The sequence below is a fragment of the Falco rusticolus genome, chromosome 6 (assembly GCF_015220075.1).
Source record: "Falco rusticolus isolate bFalRus1 chromosome 6, bFalRus1.pri, whole genome shotgun sequence".
NCBI classification, from domain to species: Eukaryota; Metazoa; Chordata; class Aves; order Falconiformes; family Falconidae; genus Falco; species Falco rusticolus.
In genome coordinates this window covers 39,988,044-40,003,196 of record NC_051192.1, presented here as the reverse complement: position 1 = coordinate 40,003,196, position 15,153 = coordinate 39,988,044, and positions in this window count along the sequence as shown.

The window sequence follows — 15,153 nt, the reverse complement described above, 5'->3', positions numbered from 1 at the left end:
TCCCTCTGCAGATTTAGTTCCTTAACTATAAATCATTGTAAATCCGTTGCTTCTGATAAAGGTTAAAAAAAAGAAGTGTCCCCCTCTCCATCTTCCATAATGAGAAAACATGGTTTTGCCAACACTACTATTTTTTCTCCTGGTTCATATTCATTGCCTTTTACTGACTAAAACTGGAAGGAGTGTGCCTGGTTTTGTGCAAATATGGCAGGAATGCTTTTTTTGGTAGTTTTTTTTTAATTTTATCTCCTTGCTTATGGCTTTGTATATTACTATGATAGCTATTTCCAGTGACAGAACAGTGGTAGATTTAGTACATCTATATCTCCTTCTGGATGTCCACAGTACAGTACATTACCAACACCCTTATATATCATAGCTCCTTTAGTGCCACAGTCTTACAGACAAATCACCACTATGACCATAGACCTTATGGATACAGCTGTGCAATTTTGACAAGTCCCTAAATCACCAACTAGATTCTGATACACAGTGACAAATATTTCATCCCCTAAAAAGTTTCCTTTATAGTCAATTGGACAACTTGGGGGGGGGGGGGGGGGAAAAAAAAAAAAAAAAAAAAGATACCCAGTCTCCGTACTTTTTGCTCAGCTACCTATTCATTTTGTTTTCATGTTCTGGACCATCTTTGTGTTTGTTCTTACCTTTAATACTATTCTCCTCTTCTTTCCATGTGATCTTTTTCCCACAGACTTGATACCTTAATAAAATAATAATGTTTTTTCATTGATTACTAAGAATGGGGTTTCAGGGCTTTTTTGATTCCGTGGCTGTGCTTTGAGACCTGTATGGTGCAAGAGACCCTTAAGCCAGCCATAGGAGTCAGAGGCAAATTTCTTCTGTCAGCTGAGGAAAACAAACCAAGGTTTGTACAGCCTGTAGCAAAAGGGGTCCTAATCTACCTCAGACCTTTAATGATTCTTTAAAATCAAAAATAACAAAGTAGAGAAAGTTTACAATAGACAGAGACTAGTCAAGTGCATGTGAATGTAGCTGAAACACGCAATACCTCCATAAATAAGTAATCGAGGAAGAAGAGATACATTGTCTTTCATCTCTAAAATGCTGTTTCAAATCCAGACCCAATGTCTAAAATGTTAATTTGAGCCTATGACATCTATTCTGTGGTCAATATGAAGTGAATTCCTGGTTCATGGCCAGTTTCTAATGGACAGGTGGCAATTACCCAAGAAAAGACAACAACCACAATTGGCACCCTGGTGAGGAGTCATAGCAGTGTGACAAAGACAGAACCGGTCAAAAGAAAAAGTGATCTCCTCACCCCCTCCAGACAGTTCAGCTAAAGCAAGCCTGAAACAAATGGGCAAAGCACTGTGGGAGAAGATTGTATTATGATTGTCCTGCCATCCTTTTTCTTTGTGAATAAAACAGGAGACTTGGTTTTCCAAGGCTGTCAATCTCACACCTTTCACAATTTCAGAAATAAAGAGAGAAATGTTGCGCTGTCCCCCCTTACCAGGTCTCCCTGCTGTGACAGTGAGTGTTGCCAGTCACACGCTTGAGCTCTAGATCAAAACCAGGTGGCACAGCAAACTGTATTTAAACTTTGACCCTCAGTTCCACTCTGTTGCACAGCTTTTGCTTGGAAGAAGAAAAAAAGAAAAAAAGAAAAAAAAGGTTTAGCTAGCAACAAATGCTTTCACTTGCCAAAGAATTCATTAAATAGATATTCTACCCCAACCTCAAATATTTCTGTAGTGTGACCCTCCTCCCAGAGCACCAATTGTCAAAGGAATGTGATAATGAATTTTTCTTCCAGATTCCAATATTGCATTTTCTTTCCTCTTCCCTTTTAGAACAACAACAGGAAAAAATCATAAAGAACAAGGAACAAGAAATTGATAAATCTGTCTAGCTACTATGAGGAAACAAAATGACTGCTGTGCAATGTCACAGCTAGTAATGCCTCAGATTCAACTGGAACAGCATTGAAAAATAGCCAAACAGGAATCTTTCATGTCTGATTTCATAGGTCACCCACCCCATGCTATGTGTTCTTTCTGTGAATCTCTCAGCTAAGTACTTCCAGATAAAGTAGTTCAAATACACAGAATGAGAAAAATCAACAAAGAACAAGACACAATGAGCAGCCTAGAAATACCACTTAGCTAGTGAATTGTAACAGGCAGCACTGGATTAGTAGCAACATGGCAAACAACTCATTGCAATTTGAGTTTGTATTCCAACCAGAGTACATTTCAGATTTATCATTCTAGTTTTAAATGTGCTATCAGATATGTACATGATCAGAGTACAGTTGATGTTCAAGTCAAGAAAATCCCCAGACTCTGCACTTCCAGCAAAATGCTACTTTGAAGTAGCTTAATAGCAACTAGAGACCATGAAAAAGCACAAGACATTGGAAATTATATTCAATGAAAGAAACTGTCTTAAGAATCCATTCTGAAATGTAGGAAACAGAAGCATGCAAACTGGAAAGGCTGCCTATCTTCCTCCACTAAAGTAATAGCAACTGCTCAACTGGACACTATTTTGGATATCATATTTCCATTAAAAATAATAATTTATATATATATGTATATATATACACACTAAGACTATATACCACACCTAGAATTACTGCTAGTGAAATAGAGTAAGGAAGAATATTTTCCTGCATTCTTCATGCTTGTATACAGTTACATCTCCAAAACTGCAAAAGCTAGCTGCACAGCAGAATAATCAGTCCTGCAAAAGATTTGCAATAGTTGGAACTTTAAGGATTTTCAGCATCAAGTGAGGATTACTTCTTTTTAACACGAGTGACAACAGAAAACCATTTCAAGTTGGCTAAGAGATTCATCAGAAAGCAAAGGCTCTGATTTCATATTATATTTCCACTGTTCAAACAGTTACATTGTTGGTAGCCATCTAATATTTTGTATTTACCTGATTTCTGTCATCTTTCTAGTTTAAGAAAGCACAGTAAAATGCCAGCCTATAACTTTACAACAAGGATCAAGCAGAGATACTGGTGTAAGAAGTTCCCAGGATGGATTCTTGTTTACACTGCAAATCCAAATAACATCATGACTTCAGGGAACTTACTTATCCATGACAATAGTGCAAAAACCATCAGAATTTAGGCCACCAGTTCTATTTGTTACAGTTGAGAGGCTGACCCAAGCACATGGGATTTAAAAAATGAAATCACTTCAGTAAAGCGGTGAAGAGCTCAGAACAATTCCTTCCAATCAGTGGATTTATTAGGTTTCCTTATACTTAACTTGCATTGCATCTGGTCATGTCTTTCTCATATTACCTTTGCTCCCAAAAGTTAGTCTATGTTGGTTTACCTTGAGCTGGTTTACTCTACTTTTTTTTTTCTTATTCAGTTATATGCCATTCAGTCTCTGGCTCATTTGTACATGACTAGTGCTACATTCCTAGTTAACAATATGTCTTAATAATTTATCTCTCTGTAATGTATACAGAAATTAATCATTCTCTGCTTTACTTCTTGTTGTGCTTTAGCCCCATCCAGAAACTAAATATCACACAAACCACTTGGTCACTGCCCTCATCCCACCCTCCCTGTGGAATGGGGAGGAGACCAGGAAAATGGTAAAGGCCATGTGCTGAGATAAAAACAGTTTAATACTTGAAATAAAGTAAAAAAAAAAAAATAATAATAATAACAACGGTAATCATTGTAATGAAGAGGGGGGAGAGAGAGAGAGAGAGAGAGAGAGGAATAAAACCCAAGGGAAAAAAACATAAGTGATGCACAGTTGCTGACCACCCGCTGACCAATGCCCAGCCTGTCCCGCAGCAGCGATCAGCAGGCCCCAGCTGCTTCTCCAGTATCTGTACCAAGCATGACATTCTGTGCTATGGAATACCCCTTTGGCTAGTTCAGGTCACCTCTGCTGGCAGTGCTCCCTCCCACCTCCTTGTGCCCTTCCTCACTGGCAGAGCATGGGAAACTGAAAAGTCCTTGACTTAGAATAAGCACTACTTTAGCAACATCTAAAACATCAGTGTGTTATCAACATTATTCTCATACTAAACCCAAACCACAGCACCATACCACCTACTAAGAAGAAAATTAACTCTACCCCAGCTGAAACCACGGTGCTTCTCACTAGTTACATTTTCATTTTTTACCTGGTTTTCTAAGGAAATAAGGCTTGCTTGATTATACTTGCCTGTCTGTTGACCCCCTTCTAGTAAGTTTCTAATCTATCAGATCTGAAAGAGCATTTGGAATCTGAAACATAAGTTATTATGAGAATTGTGAGGAAAATTCAGAAATTAGGTGGAGGAAAGTCCAGAATTATTGCCCCCACCAAAGGACAGACAGGTAGACCTGCAGAGCATCAGGGAGCAAGTTGGCTCCAGAGCACACCTGCAGCACCAGCTCACCCACCAAGCACCAAATACTGTTGCTTGTTCAGGGGAGTCTAGCACAGGGAAAAGAAGTGTAATTGTGAAATTGGCATGTGTATTAGAAAGAATTAGGGCACAAATCCACAGGAAACCAGGTTTCATTAGTTACTCTCTCTTCACGAACTACACATTTCAGAGTTTCAAGTTGTTATAAATGTAAGTTGCCCATTCTGTCCCAGTTGAGAAATTAAAACCCTGTTCTCCCTGCTTTTATAAGCAATCTTCTCTTTACAGCACAAGAACTCCAACTCCATTCCTGTACAATTTCTGTAAATAACCTAATCATAAAAGAACTTTGCTTTATTAAAAAGTATTTCAAGTTTTTCTTGTTCATGCCACTGGCCTATTTTACAAACACAGCTCAAGAAATACTACTTTTCAGTTTCCACATCAACACTGATTTGCAGCCGAGAACATAATCTTTCAAAAGAGAAGATCAGATATTCTCAAACATTCCAGGCTGGTTTTGTGAATCTCTATCTCCAAAGATCTGGGCGAAGTTCAGCTGTATTACAAAGTATTTCTATTACAAAGAGAAAGATATCAGACCTTCCTTTTTATTGAGATATCTCTAGAGTTAATTTTTTTCTCTTTTAAGTATCTGGTGATACACTGGAAGACACAGCACTGGTTGTGTGCTGCAGCTCCAGGCATGAGTCTCTTCACTTCCGCTCAAAGCTGTTGCTTGCTTTTAAAAATTTTCAAGTAATTTTCCAGTCCTTCTCAATCCTGAGCCTTGGATACCTGAATAAACCCAGGATAGCAATTGATTATCTTGGGTGAGCCTACTGATTTGTGATTAAAAAGTCCCCTAAAAACCTCTTTCTTCTCTTCTTGCTCATTCTATTCCCTGTATTTGGCAGATACAACTTTGTAGATGGAGAATTACAATTCACATATCTCAACCACTTTAAATTAATGTAAATACAGATTGTAAAACTCTCAAACAACAAGCAGAAGTTGTTACCAAACACTTCAATTTTCTTAAACCAAATCAGAAGTTACATGATGTGCCATTTGGCAATATTGAAAATCTTCACTGTAACTCACGTGCCATTGTCAACTATGCAATTTCTGATACATGAAGCGGCCTCACATTGTCAGAATAAATCCACTTTATCCACCTTTCTCTCTGAAATGGCACACACAAGAAAAACAATTATTATGGCTCAATTTAATTATTTGCTCCACCAGTCTATACTACTAAAAAGCCAGACATAGGTCTAGAAGGGCCAATATTAGTTTTCTTGTTGCAGAAACATGAGAATTTTGCCACTTATTTAGGGATGGAACTTTGCATTTCAGAATATAGAAGATGTAGGAATTAGTATTATCCTTATGGCTGACCATATGTGAGTTTTCTGTTATATTTATCTATATATAGCTTATCAGCAATATACTGTTTTTGTTTTGAGTTACAACTACACACAAGAACATCTGTGATATTGACAATGTTGTTACAAAGTCTTCAAAGACTATAAGGATCCCGACCCAAACAGAGTTATTCTGAGGACAGCTAGAGAGAGAGAATATGAAGAAACATTACATTAATTATAAAATTAGTATGCTCATGTTTTTCCTGTTTTCTTTTGGGAAAAGGATCAGGAAGCTGACGTTAATATCATGATATTCCTGATAGCACAACGTAACTGTGGCAGGTGGGCAATGCCACCTTTTGAGACATGGTTTAACCCCTGCTGGCAACCAAGCACCACACAGCCAGTTGCTCACCTCCCCTCACTCAGAGGGATGGGGAGGAGAATCAGAAAGGAATGTAAAAGTCAAGGGTTGAGATAAGAACAGTTTAATAATTTAAACAGAATAAAGAGGTAAGAACAACAATAATAACAATAATAATAATAACAAAATGGAAAGGTAGGGGAAAAGGGTAAAGCAAAAGCTGCGCACACAAGCAAAGCAAAGCAAGGAATTCACTCACCACTTCCCCTGGGCAGGCAGGTGTTCGGCCATCCCCAGGACAGCCGGGCTTCAGCATGCATAACGGTTACTCAGGAAGACAAATGCCATAACACCAAACGTCCCCCTCTTCCTTCTTCTTCCCCCAGTTTATATACTCAGCATGACGTCATATGGTATGGAATATCCATTTGGCTAGTTGGGGTCACCTGTCCTGGCTGTGTCCCTCCCAGTGTCCTGTGCCCCTCCAGCCTTCTCACTGGCAGGGCCCATGGAACTGAAAAATCCTTGATTTAGCATAAACATCACCCAGCAACAACTAAAAACATCAGTGTGCTATCAACGTTGTTCTCACATCAGAGCCAAAACACAGCACTGTACCAGCTATTAAGAAGAAAGTTAACTCTATCCCAGCTGAAACCAGGGCAGAGACTCTGAACTTTTTTAACACACTAGTGAAAGACCTGCCCATTCACCATAGAGCAGGTAATAACTCACTAGTTTGGAAATCAAGCTGGGACTGGAAAGATTCTGTTCTGTGTCCACAAGTGTTTGTACATCACCTACATGAAGATTACCCTGACCAGCAAACGTGCCTTATCAGGAGGATTCCTAAAAAGCTCTCTGAAAGAGCACACGTGACCTAACAATCCCCACACTGAATCTCAGAATTCAATCTATGAGGATAAGTTTGTATTACTCCCTGAATGACTCACTAGCCCGGAGGAAAGTAGTCTGCACTATCACTTTAAAGTAGCATTTGGAACACTTTTTATTACCACAAGCATTTATCTGCTTTATTATAAATGTAAACTAGTGCTTTTGACAAATGAGTAAATTTGACACGTTTGCAGGGGGAAAAAAATCAACCTTCAAATTGTCTCACTTAGCAAAATATTTATATTCTGGGAAATGCTCCATATTTTTCCTTAGTACCCTCCATCATATCTTTTAGCAATTTTGTCATTAATATGCTCACTAATACATTAATGGAGGTCTATTGTTCACTGTGTTTCATCTTTTCATATTAATTCCATATTGTATCATTTGTATTCACTTTGGCGAACACTCCTTTTGATCTGCATCTTATCACATTAATGATTTTGCTACAAACAACATTGTATTATGTGAGACTTCAATATTCTGTTAGGATATTTAAATGCTAATATTTCAAAGTTGATCAAACTACATGGCGAAAAGAAGGTCAATAAATGAACAGTCATAATACAGGGTTTGTAAAGCTATTAGAAAAGTATGGAACTCATTAATGATCATTGTATCAGATACTTTTAAAGATGAATAGTGATATGAGAATCTAGAAGTAGAGAGTTAATTAACTACTAGTGAATAATTTGTGACTAAACATATTTTCTAAAACAAATTATTAAATACACAGGGAAATTGACACCACTTTTTTGCCCTCATTATTTATTTTCATCTCTATCTCTTTCACCATCTCTATTCTTTTTATTCACAGTGTGCCTGCATCAGTGTTGCTCTCTGAGGATATGTTGTCCATATTTTTCAGGCTGTTCCTCACATTCAGACATTTCCCTTCTTCCATATCTTTTAATTTCAAACACAGACTCAATTCTGTAGGTGTCTGCAGTAAATGTGTAAAATTCAGAAAGCCAAGGCAAACGAGAAGCTAGTCAAAAAGAACTTTTTTTCACCCATACTGTACGCAGTACTAGGACAATTATTTTTAGAAATGGGATTATGCTGGTCACCCTATAACATCTCCACAATAATCTTTTTCTTTTTTGGTTGTTTTTTTTTTTTTTACTTAGTATCAGATAAATGCAAGCCAAAGAGATCATGCTTTCATGCTTTAATTGGGACTGTTTAAATGGGGAGCTAAGTATTCTGAAAGTCTGCTCTATGATAAAGCTGAGCATTTAAATTCTACTTATTTTATTTCTTTAAATGCAGTCTCTGTGCAGATTTTGAGGTAAAGCATTTGTAGGGAAGTGAACAGTACATCATTAGCCATTGTTCAAATTACAGAGCATAGAAACATGCTCTGGAGTTTTGGTAAGTAAATAATTGGAGAAACAGAAATAATGTTATTTCTTAAGAGACTTAAGAGAGAGCTAGAACCTTTCCAAGATCCAAACACAAATAAATGTTTCTGTTGGGAAAACAAAGTGGGATTTGGGGTTGTTAGATTCACATCTGCTCAGTTCAGAATTCTCTTCTCATAGAGATGGGGTAATGTTTAATAATAAAGCGAACGTAAAATGATCCTTTCAACATTGAAGCTGCCCATGTCCTAGACAGAGGTTAGAGCTAGTCTGATGGCTGCTCAAGTCACAAGCTATCCGACATTAAACTGCCTCATACAAATCCTTTACCAATTTTTGCTGGGTCTCATTTTAAATGTCTCCTGTACTCACAAGGCAATTTGGGTTTGTTCTAAAGTAACGATGTTTGCAGCCAGGCCTCTGAACCTCCACACTGTTTTGTGCAGCTTGACCTTTCCATCTGCACGCAGCCCTTCTAACTCCAGCAGCAACTGTCTCTGGTGTCAGAGGCTACCTACATACAGCAACTTGCAAGATCAGAACAATCGTCATGCAGGAGATACAAAAGTACATTAAAAGCACAAAACATCCACAGATGTGAAGTCCCTACTGGTTAGATGGATCCTCAGAAACAGTGGTACTGTCTGCTCCGGTGGGTACTTTCCTTATAGCTCAACTGAGGTTTCAACCTTGGAACTTGGAACTGACTGGCAATGGTCAGAGGAGTATGTCTTCTGCAATGGAAGAAATTACCTTTGTTCAAAAAACCAAAACTTCCCTGGAAGCATTTCTGAACGTGTTCTAAATGCTACAGAATTTTCGATATTTTGTTTCACACATTCCATCATACAAATGAAAACTTAACTATTCTTCCTGAGCCTGTTGCCAAACTATTGCCCTTGGTCCAACACAGTATTATGAATGATTACAGCTAATTCACAAGTAGCAACTAACCTTCCACGTTGCGGCCACTATCTCTATTCAAGTCAGTAGACTCAAAATACCAGTGTACTGGATGACAGTATTTTGAAGTTACATAATTTCACCCATCACCCTTTACATCTACATCCACCCAAAGGTATCTGTCAGATATAAGGTTCTTGACTTCACTGTCAAGTGCATTCATCATGAGCCTCCATCTGTCTCTCATCTCTTTTGGTCTCGTCTCAGGAGGTCAAGTTAACATCTGGTCACCCTACGATACTATGTAATTATTCTATTCTTTGACAAGTATATCATATTTTGTTTGGTGCTAGCCCAGCTGTTTTGGAGATAACTTCATCATCATCATCCAGAAACCATCTCATCAGTCTTTAAGTCATTGTTTAACATTCTTCTGCCACAATGGCTTTGAAACAAAGAAACAAGCTAACAAGCAAGCACCCTTTGGCAGCAGATACACATAGGCTGTACTATAACTCCTGACTGCCAGGGTGACCAATTTTGATTCACCAGTTATCTCCAGAAGGGCAATTTAAGGCTGTGTAAACATATTTAAGTTTGCTTTAAACTGCCTTTAGACATACCATTGACTTCTTGGATGCCCACCGTATCCCATTTTTATCATCTTTCTCATCCTTAGCAGAAGTGCCTGAGGAACATGAACTACATTTTTGGTTTTGCAGTTGTACAGCAGGTCCTACAGGCTAGGGACACAATGGGGTCCTTGTTCCTGACAGGTTTCTAGGTAGCATTATCATTTAAACTACAGAAGGGAAAAAAAAAAAACAAAAAAAAAAAAACAAAAAAAAACCTTACTAAAACTACTCTAAAATCTTCCAGCCCATTGAGATTGATGAGCTGTTGCATACAAGCAGGACCTGCCAGGCTAGTCTGCTGCTCTGTCTTGGGCAAAGTCCTGCAGATGTAATGGCCTTATAGTAAAACAAATATGTAATCTAACCTCTGTGCAATGTTGTAACCTACTACTATCAAGCACAGCTCTTTTTTTTTTCTTTCCATGGAAAATGATGCCCAAAAGTATTCTAATAATTATCCTAAGTTGTCCCAGTTCTTCCTCAGCAGTGCTAGAAAACAAATTACTTCTAATAACATGACAAAGTGCAGTAAGACATGCAAACACAACTTTGCATCCTGCTTTCGAGTAAATTTTATGGAGAGCCTGGAGGCTGAATCATCAGTATTTTTTCTATTCTTTCCTTGTTTTACCTATTTGCCAAATCTCATAATGCTTTTACTGCTGGGAACAAATGTACAAACATGGAAGAAAATGAAATCAAGGATTAAAATTTTGCTCACACCATTCCCAAATATATTTTATTTTGATAACTCACTTCCTTTATTCCTATTGCTTTTTCAGTCATCTCAGTTCTCATTTTAGTTTGAATGTGTTTTCAGCTTAGCAGGATACTAAATGTTTCTGCTTGCACGTTCTTGTGCCTTTTCAAAGATTTAATTGAACTCCCATTTTTGGTACCACACACTTGCCAGGTTCCCTGCATAGCACAAACATTTAAAAACTGTCCAATCAGGCTTACTTTTGACTTGAATCTAATTACTACTGTTGTACCTGGCCTTGCTTTGGTACTTACTGGCTCTTTGAAGTTACTCGTTTCACAGCATTTACAATAAATACAATTAACTTGTTCAAGGAACTTAGACGTTTGGTTACTATTGTTTTTTCTTATTATTTTATTCTCCCCAGGAAACCCATGAAGTAGTTCAGCCCCATCTATTTGTATAATCTATTGAGCTGGGGGATCTATTGTGACATAATGGAAAAGCAGGCAAGAGTGATGGGAGCCATGTGCTTAGCAATAGCTGCTGCAATCAATATTCCAGTCACGAACAAACTGTCAAAAATTAAGGATGCACAGAACTGTATTATTTTATCATGGGCTGGGTTATTTTCAAAGGAATCTGGGGGACTTACAGGCCCAGCTCTCATTAAATTCTAATGGGAACTGGGAGTCAAACTCTATTGAGCTGCCTTCAAAAAAATCACAGCAGTGGTGAATAATTTTATGAGGTCACCCAATCAAAATAAATTCCATCATGATCTCTTCACACAGTTAAAAAACTTATTGGGCTTAATTCTTCTCTTTTAAAAGGATTAAGAAAACCAAAATGGATTGTATTTACATTTTTGTAGGATTTCAAATTACGTTTTCCTAGAAATAGCTTGGCTTTTTTTTCCTTTTAGAGGCAAATTATTTTTCATGTCATACTTTGTCTTCCCTGTGCCATAATATCATGAGAAAGTGATGAAAAATGTAACTGCTGATACAGGCCCTAACACTTGCAGGGGGAAGATGTGCGGTACATAATCTAACTTCCACATTCTACAGGTAATCTTCATGAAAAAAGAAGTGTGATCAAATTTAGTGTTAAATTAAACAGCAGGGATCAAGAGTTCTCCAGCATTAATAAATTTTCACCTTTTCATAATGCCCACCAAGTGTTTCTTCAATAGCGTATTCATATATTTAATTTTGTGCAAATTTTTACCAGAGCCCTGACTATAGGCTAGGCTTCTGTGTGATTTAAATGGTGAAATAAGGAAACCAGGAGCAGCAAATTACCATTAAATGGAGCACTTCCCCTGGCCTTGCAGAAGTTCCGTGAGTGATTGTCATGGAGGTGGGCCTGCCACCCTCCCTCTGGATCGGTGTTGATGTGCTTCCTCACATGGGCAGAGCACCTCTTCCCAGCATCTTCCTCTTACCTCATGACTCTACAGGAAAATATTACACAAATTCATATCTTAACTCTTTTAAAAGGTTACTTTCACAGTGGCTGAGGGCAAGTTTATAAATTACATACATGGTAGAGGGGATTCTGTCTTTCTGGATCAGATTTTTTTATAAGGTAGGCAAACTGCTCATTTACTCTAACCTGGAGGATCCGGTTGTTAACTCATCCTTGCAAACATAGAATTCAACAAATCCATGGGAGGGGACTGGACTGCAAATCCAAGTTCACTGATGAGTTCAGTGATGCTGTTGCTGAAATCGTGTCGTTTGAATTCATCTACCTTATATTACCATACAAACCTTCAGGGGAAAAACTGATTGTGTTTGCAGGTCCATACTCATGCATCCTCCCTCATGCAATGTCATCAAATGTTCACATTTTTAAAATAAGTGACTTTCCTGTGGACCAGATTATACAGCTGAAATTTTTCTCCTGTCATTTGCTTTATCTGACATCAAGGTAGGGAAAACTGGAAAAAAGAAAAAAAAAAAATGAAAAAAAAAACCCCAATGAGATGCTGAGGACCTTAATTACCAGCAAGGGTTGATTAATAACAGTCTCTACTTCCTCCCTCTTTTGCCCTTCTCCAAACATTCAGTGGTGGTACCAGATACAGTAATTAGAAAACTTGGTGCTAGGAGGCAATTTTCTTTTACAATGAAACCTTTGCTTTTAACTGCTCCATGAAAGCAAGACAAGGTCTATTAAAATGACATTAAAATATGAGCTGCTGGACTGAATTAGAAAATAGGTTTTGGTCAATCGAAAGAAGAAAGTAAGAATGAGATATGATTAAAATATTTATATGATGAATAAGGATATAGAAAAAAGGAATTAGTAGCTTTTTAGTCAGACTAAGTTTTCCTCTGCTCCTTTCCATTTTCCACCAGTTCAAAAGTTTTCAGTAAATATATTAATATATTTTTACACATACAGCTCTGCACGTATGCATACATGCACACACATACATATGTCCTCAGCTGATGTGAAACAGTCTTACTTCTAATATCTTTTCCCTGTGATAATATAATGGCTACTGTTTAGCTAAAAATTTGTGTACAACCCTTCACTGAGAATCTCAGAACATGGGTTTATATAATGTTAATACAGCTAGCACTTCCAAGAAAATATATCTTGTATTCCCTGTGTGACTACTTTATCGTCTTGTTAGATTCCGCTTTTATTATCAATAATCGTTCTGCAATTTTCTTAATTTTATCGCAAGGTATTTGTTTTCCTTTGAGTGAATGTTTGTGAAGCTTGTTGTCTCATTACAATCAACACCAATAACTTTGCAGCAAAAAGGCAACTGAGTTCCAAAAGAAAATCCACAGTAAAAAATATATTTTTAACCACTTAAAAATTTTCCCTTTGTTATTTTCCCCCCTCCACTTAGAACATTTTTAAAGGTTACTGGAGCTACTGTTTCTTGCACAGTCTTTGAAACTTCAGAGTACCTTCCATCAGCACCTACAAGGAGAGCCATACACTTTCAATCTGCTGAAAATAATTGTGTGGAAAACCCCATTCTGTTGCTTCCAGACACAATCCAATCAGTGTAATGGTTTTTGAGACAGAAGGAACTATATTCACATTTCATTCATGTAAAGAATGAGATAATAGAAGACTTTCATGGTAGATGAGCACCCTGCAGGTACTGCAGTCTGCTGCAGCATACATAAGGCCTTGTTGGGTTCATTGCATAAGGAAAAAATCTCTCTTAAATTGTACTCCTCCCCCAGGCTTCAAATATACATTTTTTTAAATGGACTGAAGCAGGAACAGGAAGGATTTTGCACCCCAGTACAACTTTCATTTTTGAATGCCACCTCTGATGTTCTGGGAGAACTTGCCATAATTCTCGTCTGTCTTTAATGAGGTAAAATTGACCTGAACAGCAGATACGAGGGCCCTCATGATCAAACTTAGACCATTATTTTGCAATCAGACAAAGAAAAGCCCTAAAACAAAAATAATCAAGGAAATGAACATTTCTTTTCTGTATTCTCTGTGCCTGCTACCTTTGTGTGGTTTTCAGTTTTAATTGAAATTCAGTAACAGCAGAGTTCAAACATGGAGTGGATGTCAGCCAGTGTACTGCAGCAGCAGCACTGCCAGAGAGGTGCGGTCATTTGACAAAGAAGAATGTTCTTTTGCTTTTTATAGCACACCATTGTTATCGGTTTCCTTTTCATTGTAGCAGAAGAGATAGCCGCCACTTTCGTGTTCAAACACTGTACCCATGAAGATCCCTCCTCAGCTGCTTATACCTCTCCAAATCATATTTCTCCTAAGCTGAGACTGCTCACCTTCACTCTGCACACAGGTGCAACTGATCTGAGCAAGCATGTGTTAACAAAGGCATATCGTTCAATTAAAAACTGGGGGGGGGAATGTAGAGCTGAGACATTCAAACATGTTGGAGAAGTGAGTTTTGAACAGTGGTGACTAGAATTTGCTCTAACTTGACTTGTTTGACCTTACATGTGTTAACCGATTGATTTTAACTCAAGAGATGCTAATGCTTTACTGATATATAATCTATGGATGTATATAAATGAGCAATAGAAAAAGTATGCAGGAGAAAATGAGCTCTTGAGGAAAAGCCTTGCATGGTTCAACGTTATGAAGAAGCATGAAAGACTGCTTTTTAGTGAGGTTTATTAGCTTTTATATGCTATTCTTGTACTTCATTTGAAACTGCCTAGTCTCATATTATGGATCAGCTCTCATGGCGCTCAATAGATTATTTACATTGTCTTTGCAAAATACCACTTTTATTACAGAAACAAAGATTTGTATTATTTATTTGCTTTATTAATGTAACATTGTCAGTGGCAGAGCTTACATTAGTCTTCATCAAAACTTTCTAGAAAAACAAAATTTGCGGTACAACTGCATCTGTAATATGGGATTTGCAGGTCTAGGATTGGCAGTCAGCAAATCATGCCTCTTCATATACCTGTGTGATAGTGTCCAGGTTAACAAGTATTTGCAATTTCATGTGGCCAAGTGAGTTCATTTAAAGACTTGTCATGAAGAGGAAAATACCTGCATAATTTAGCAA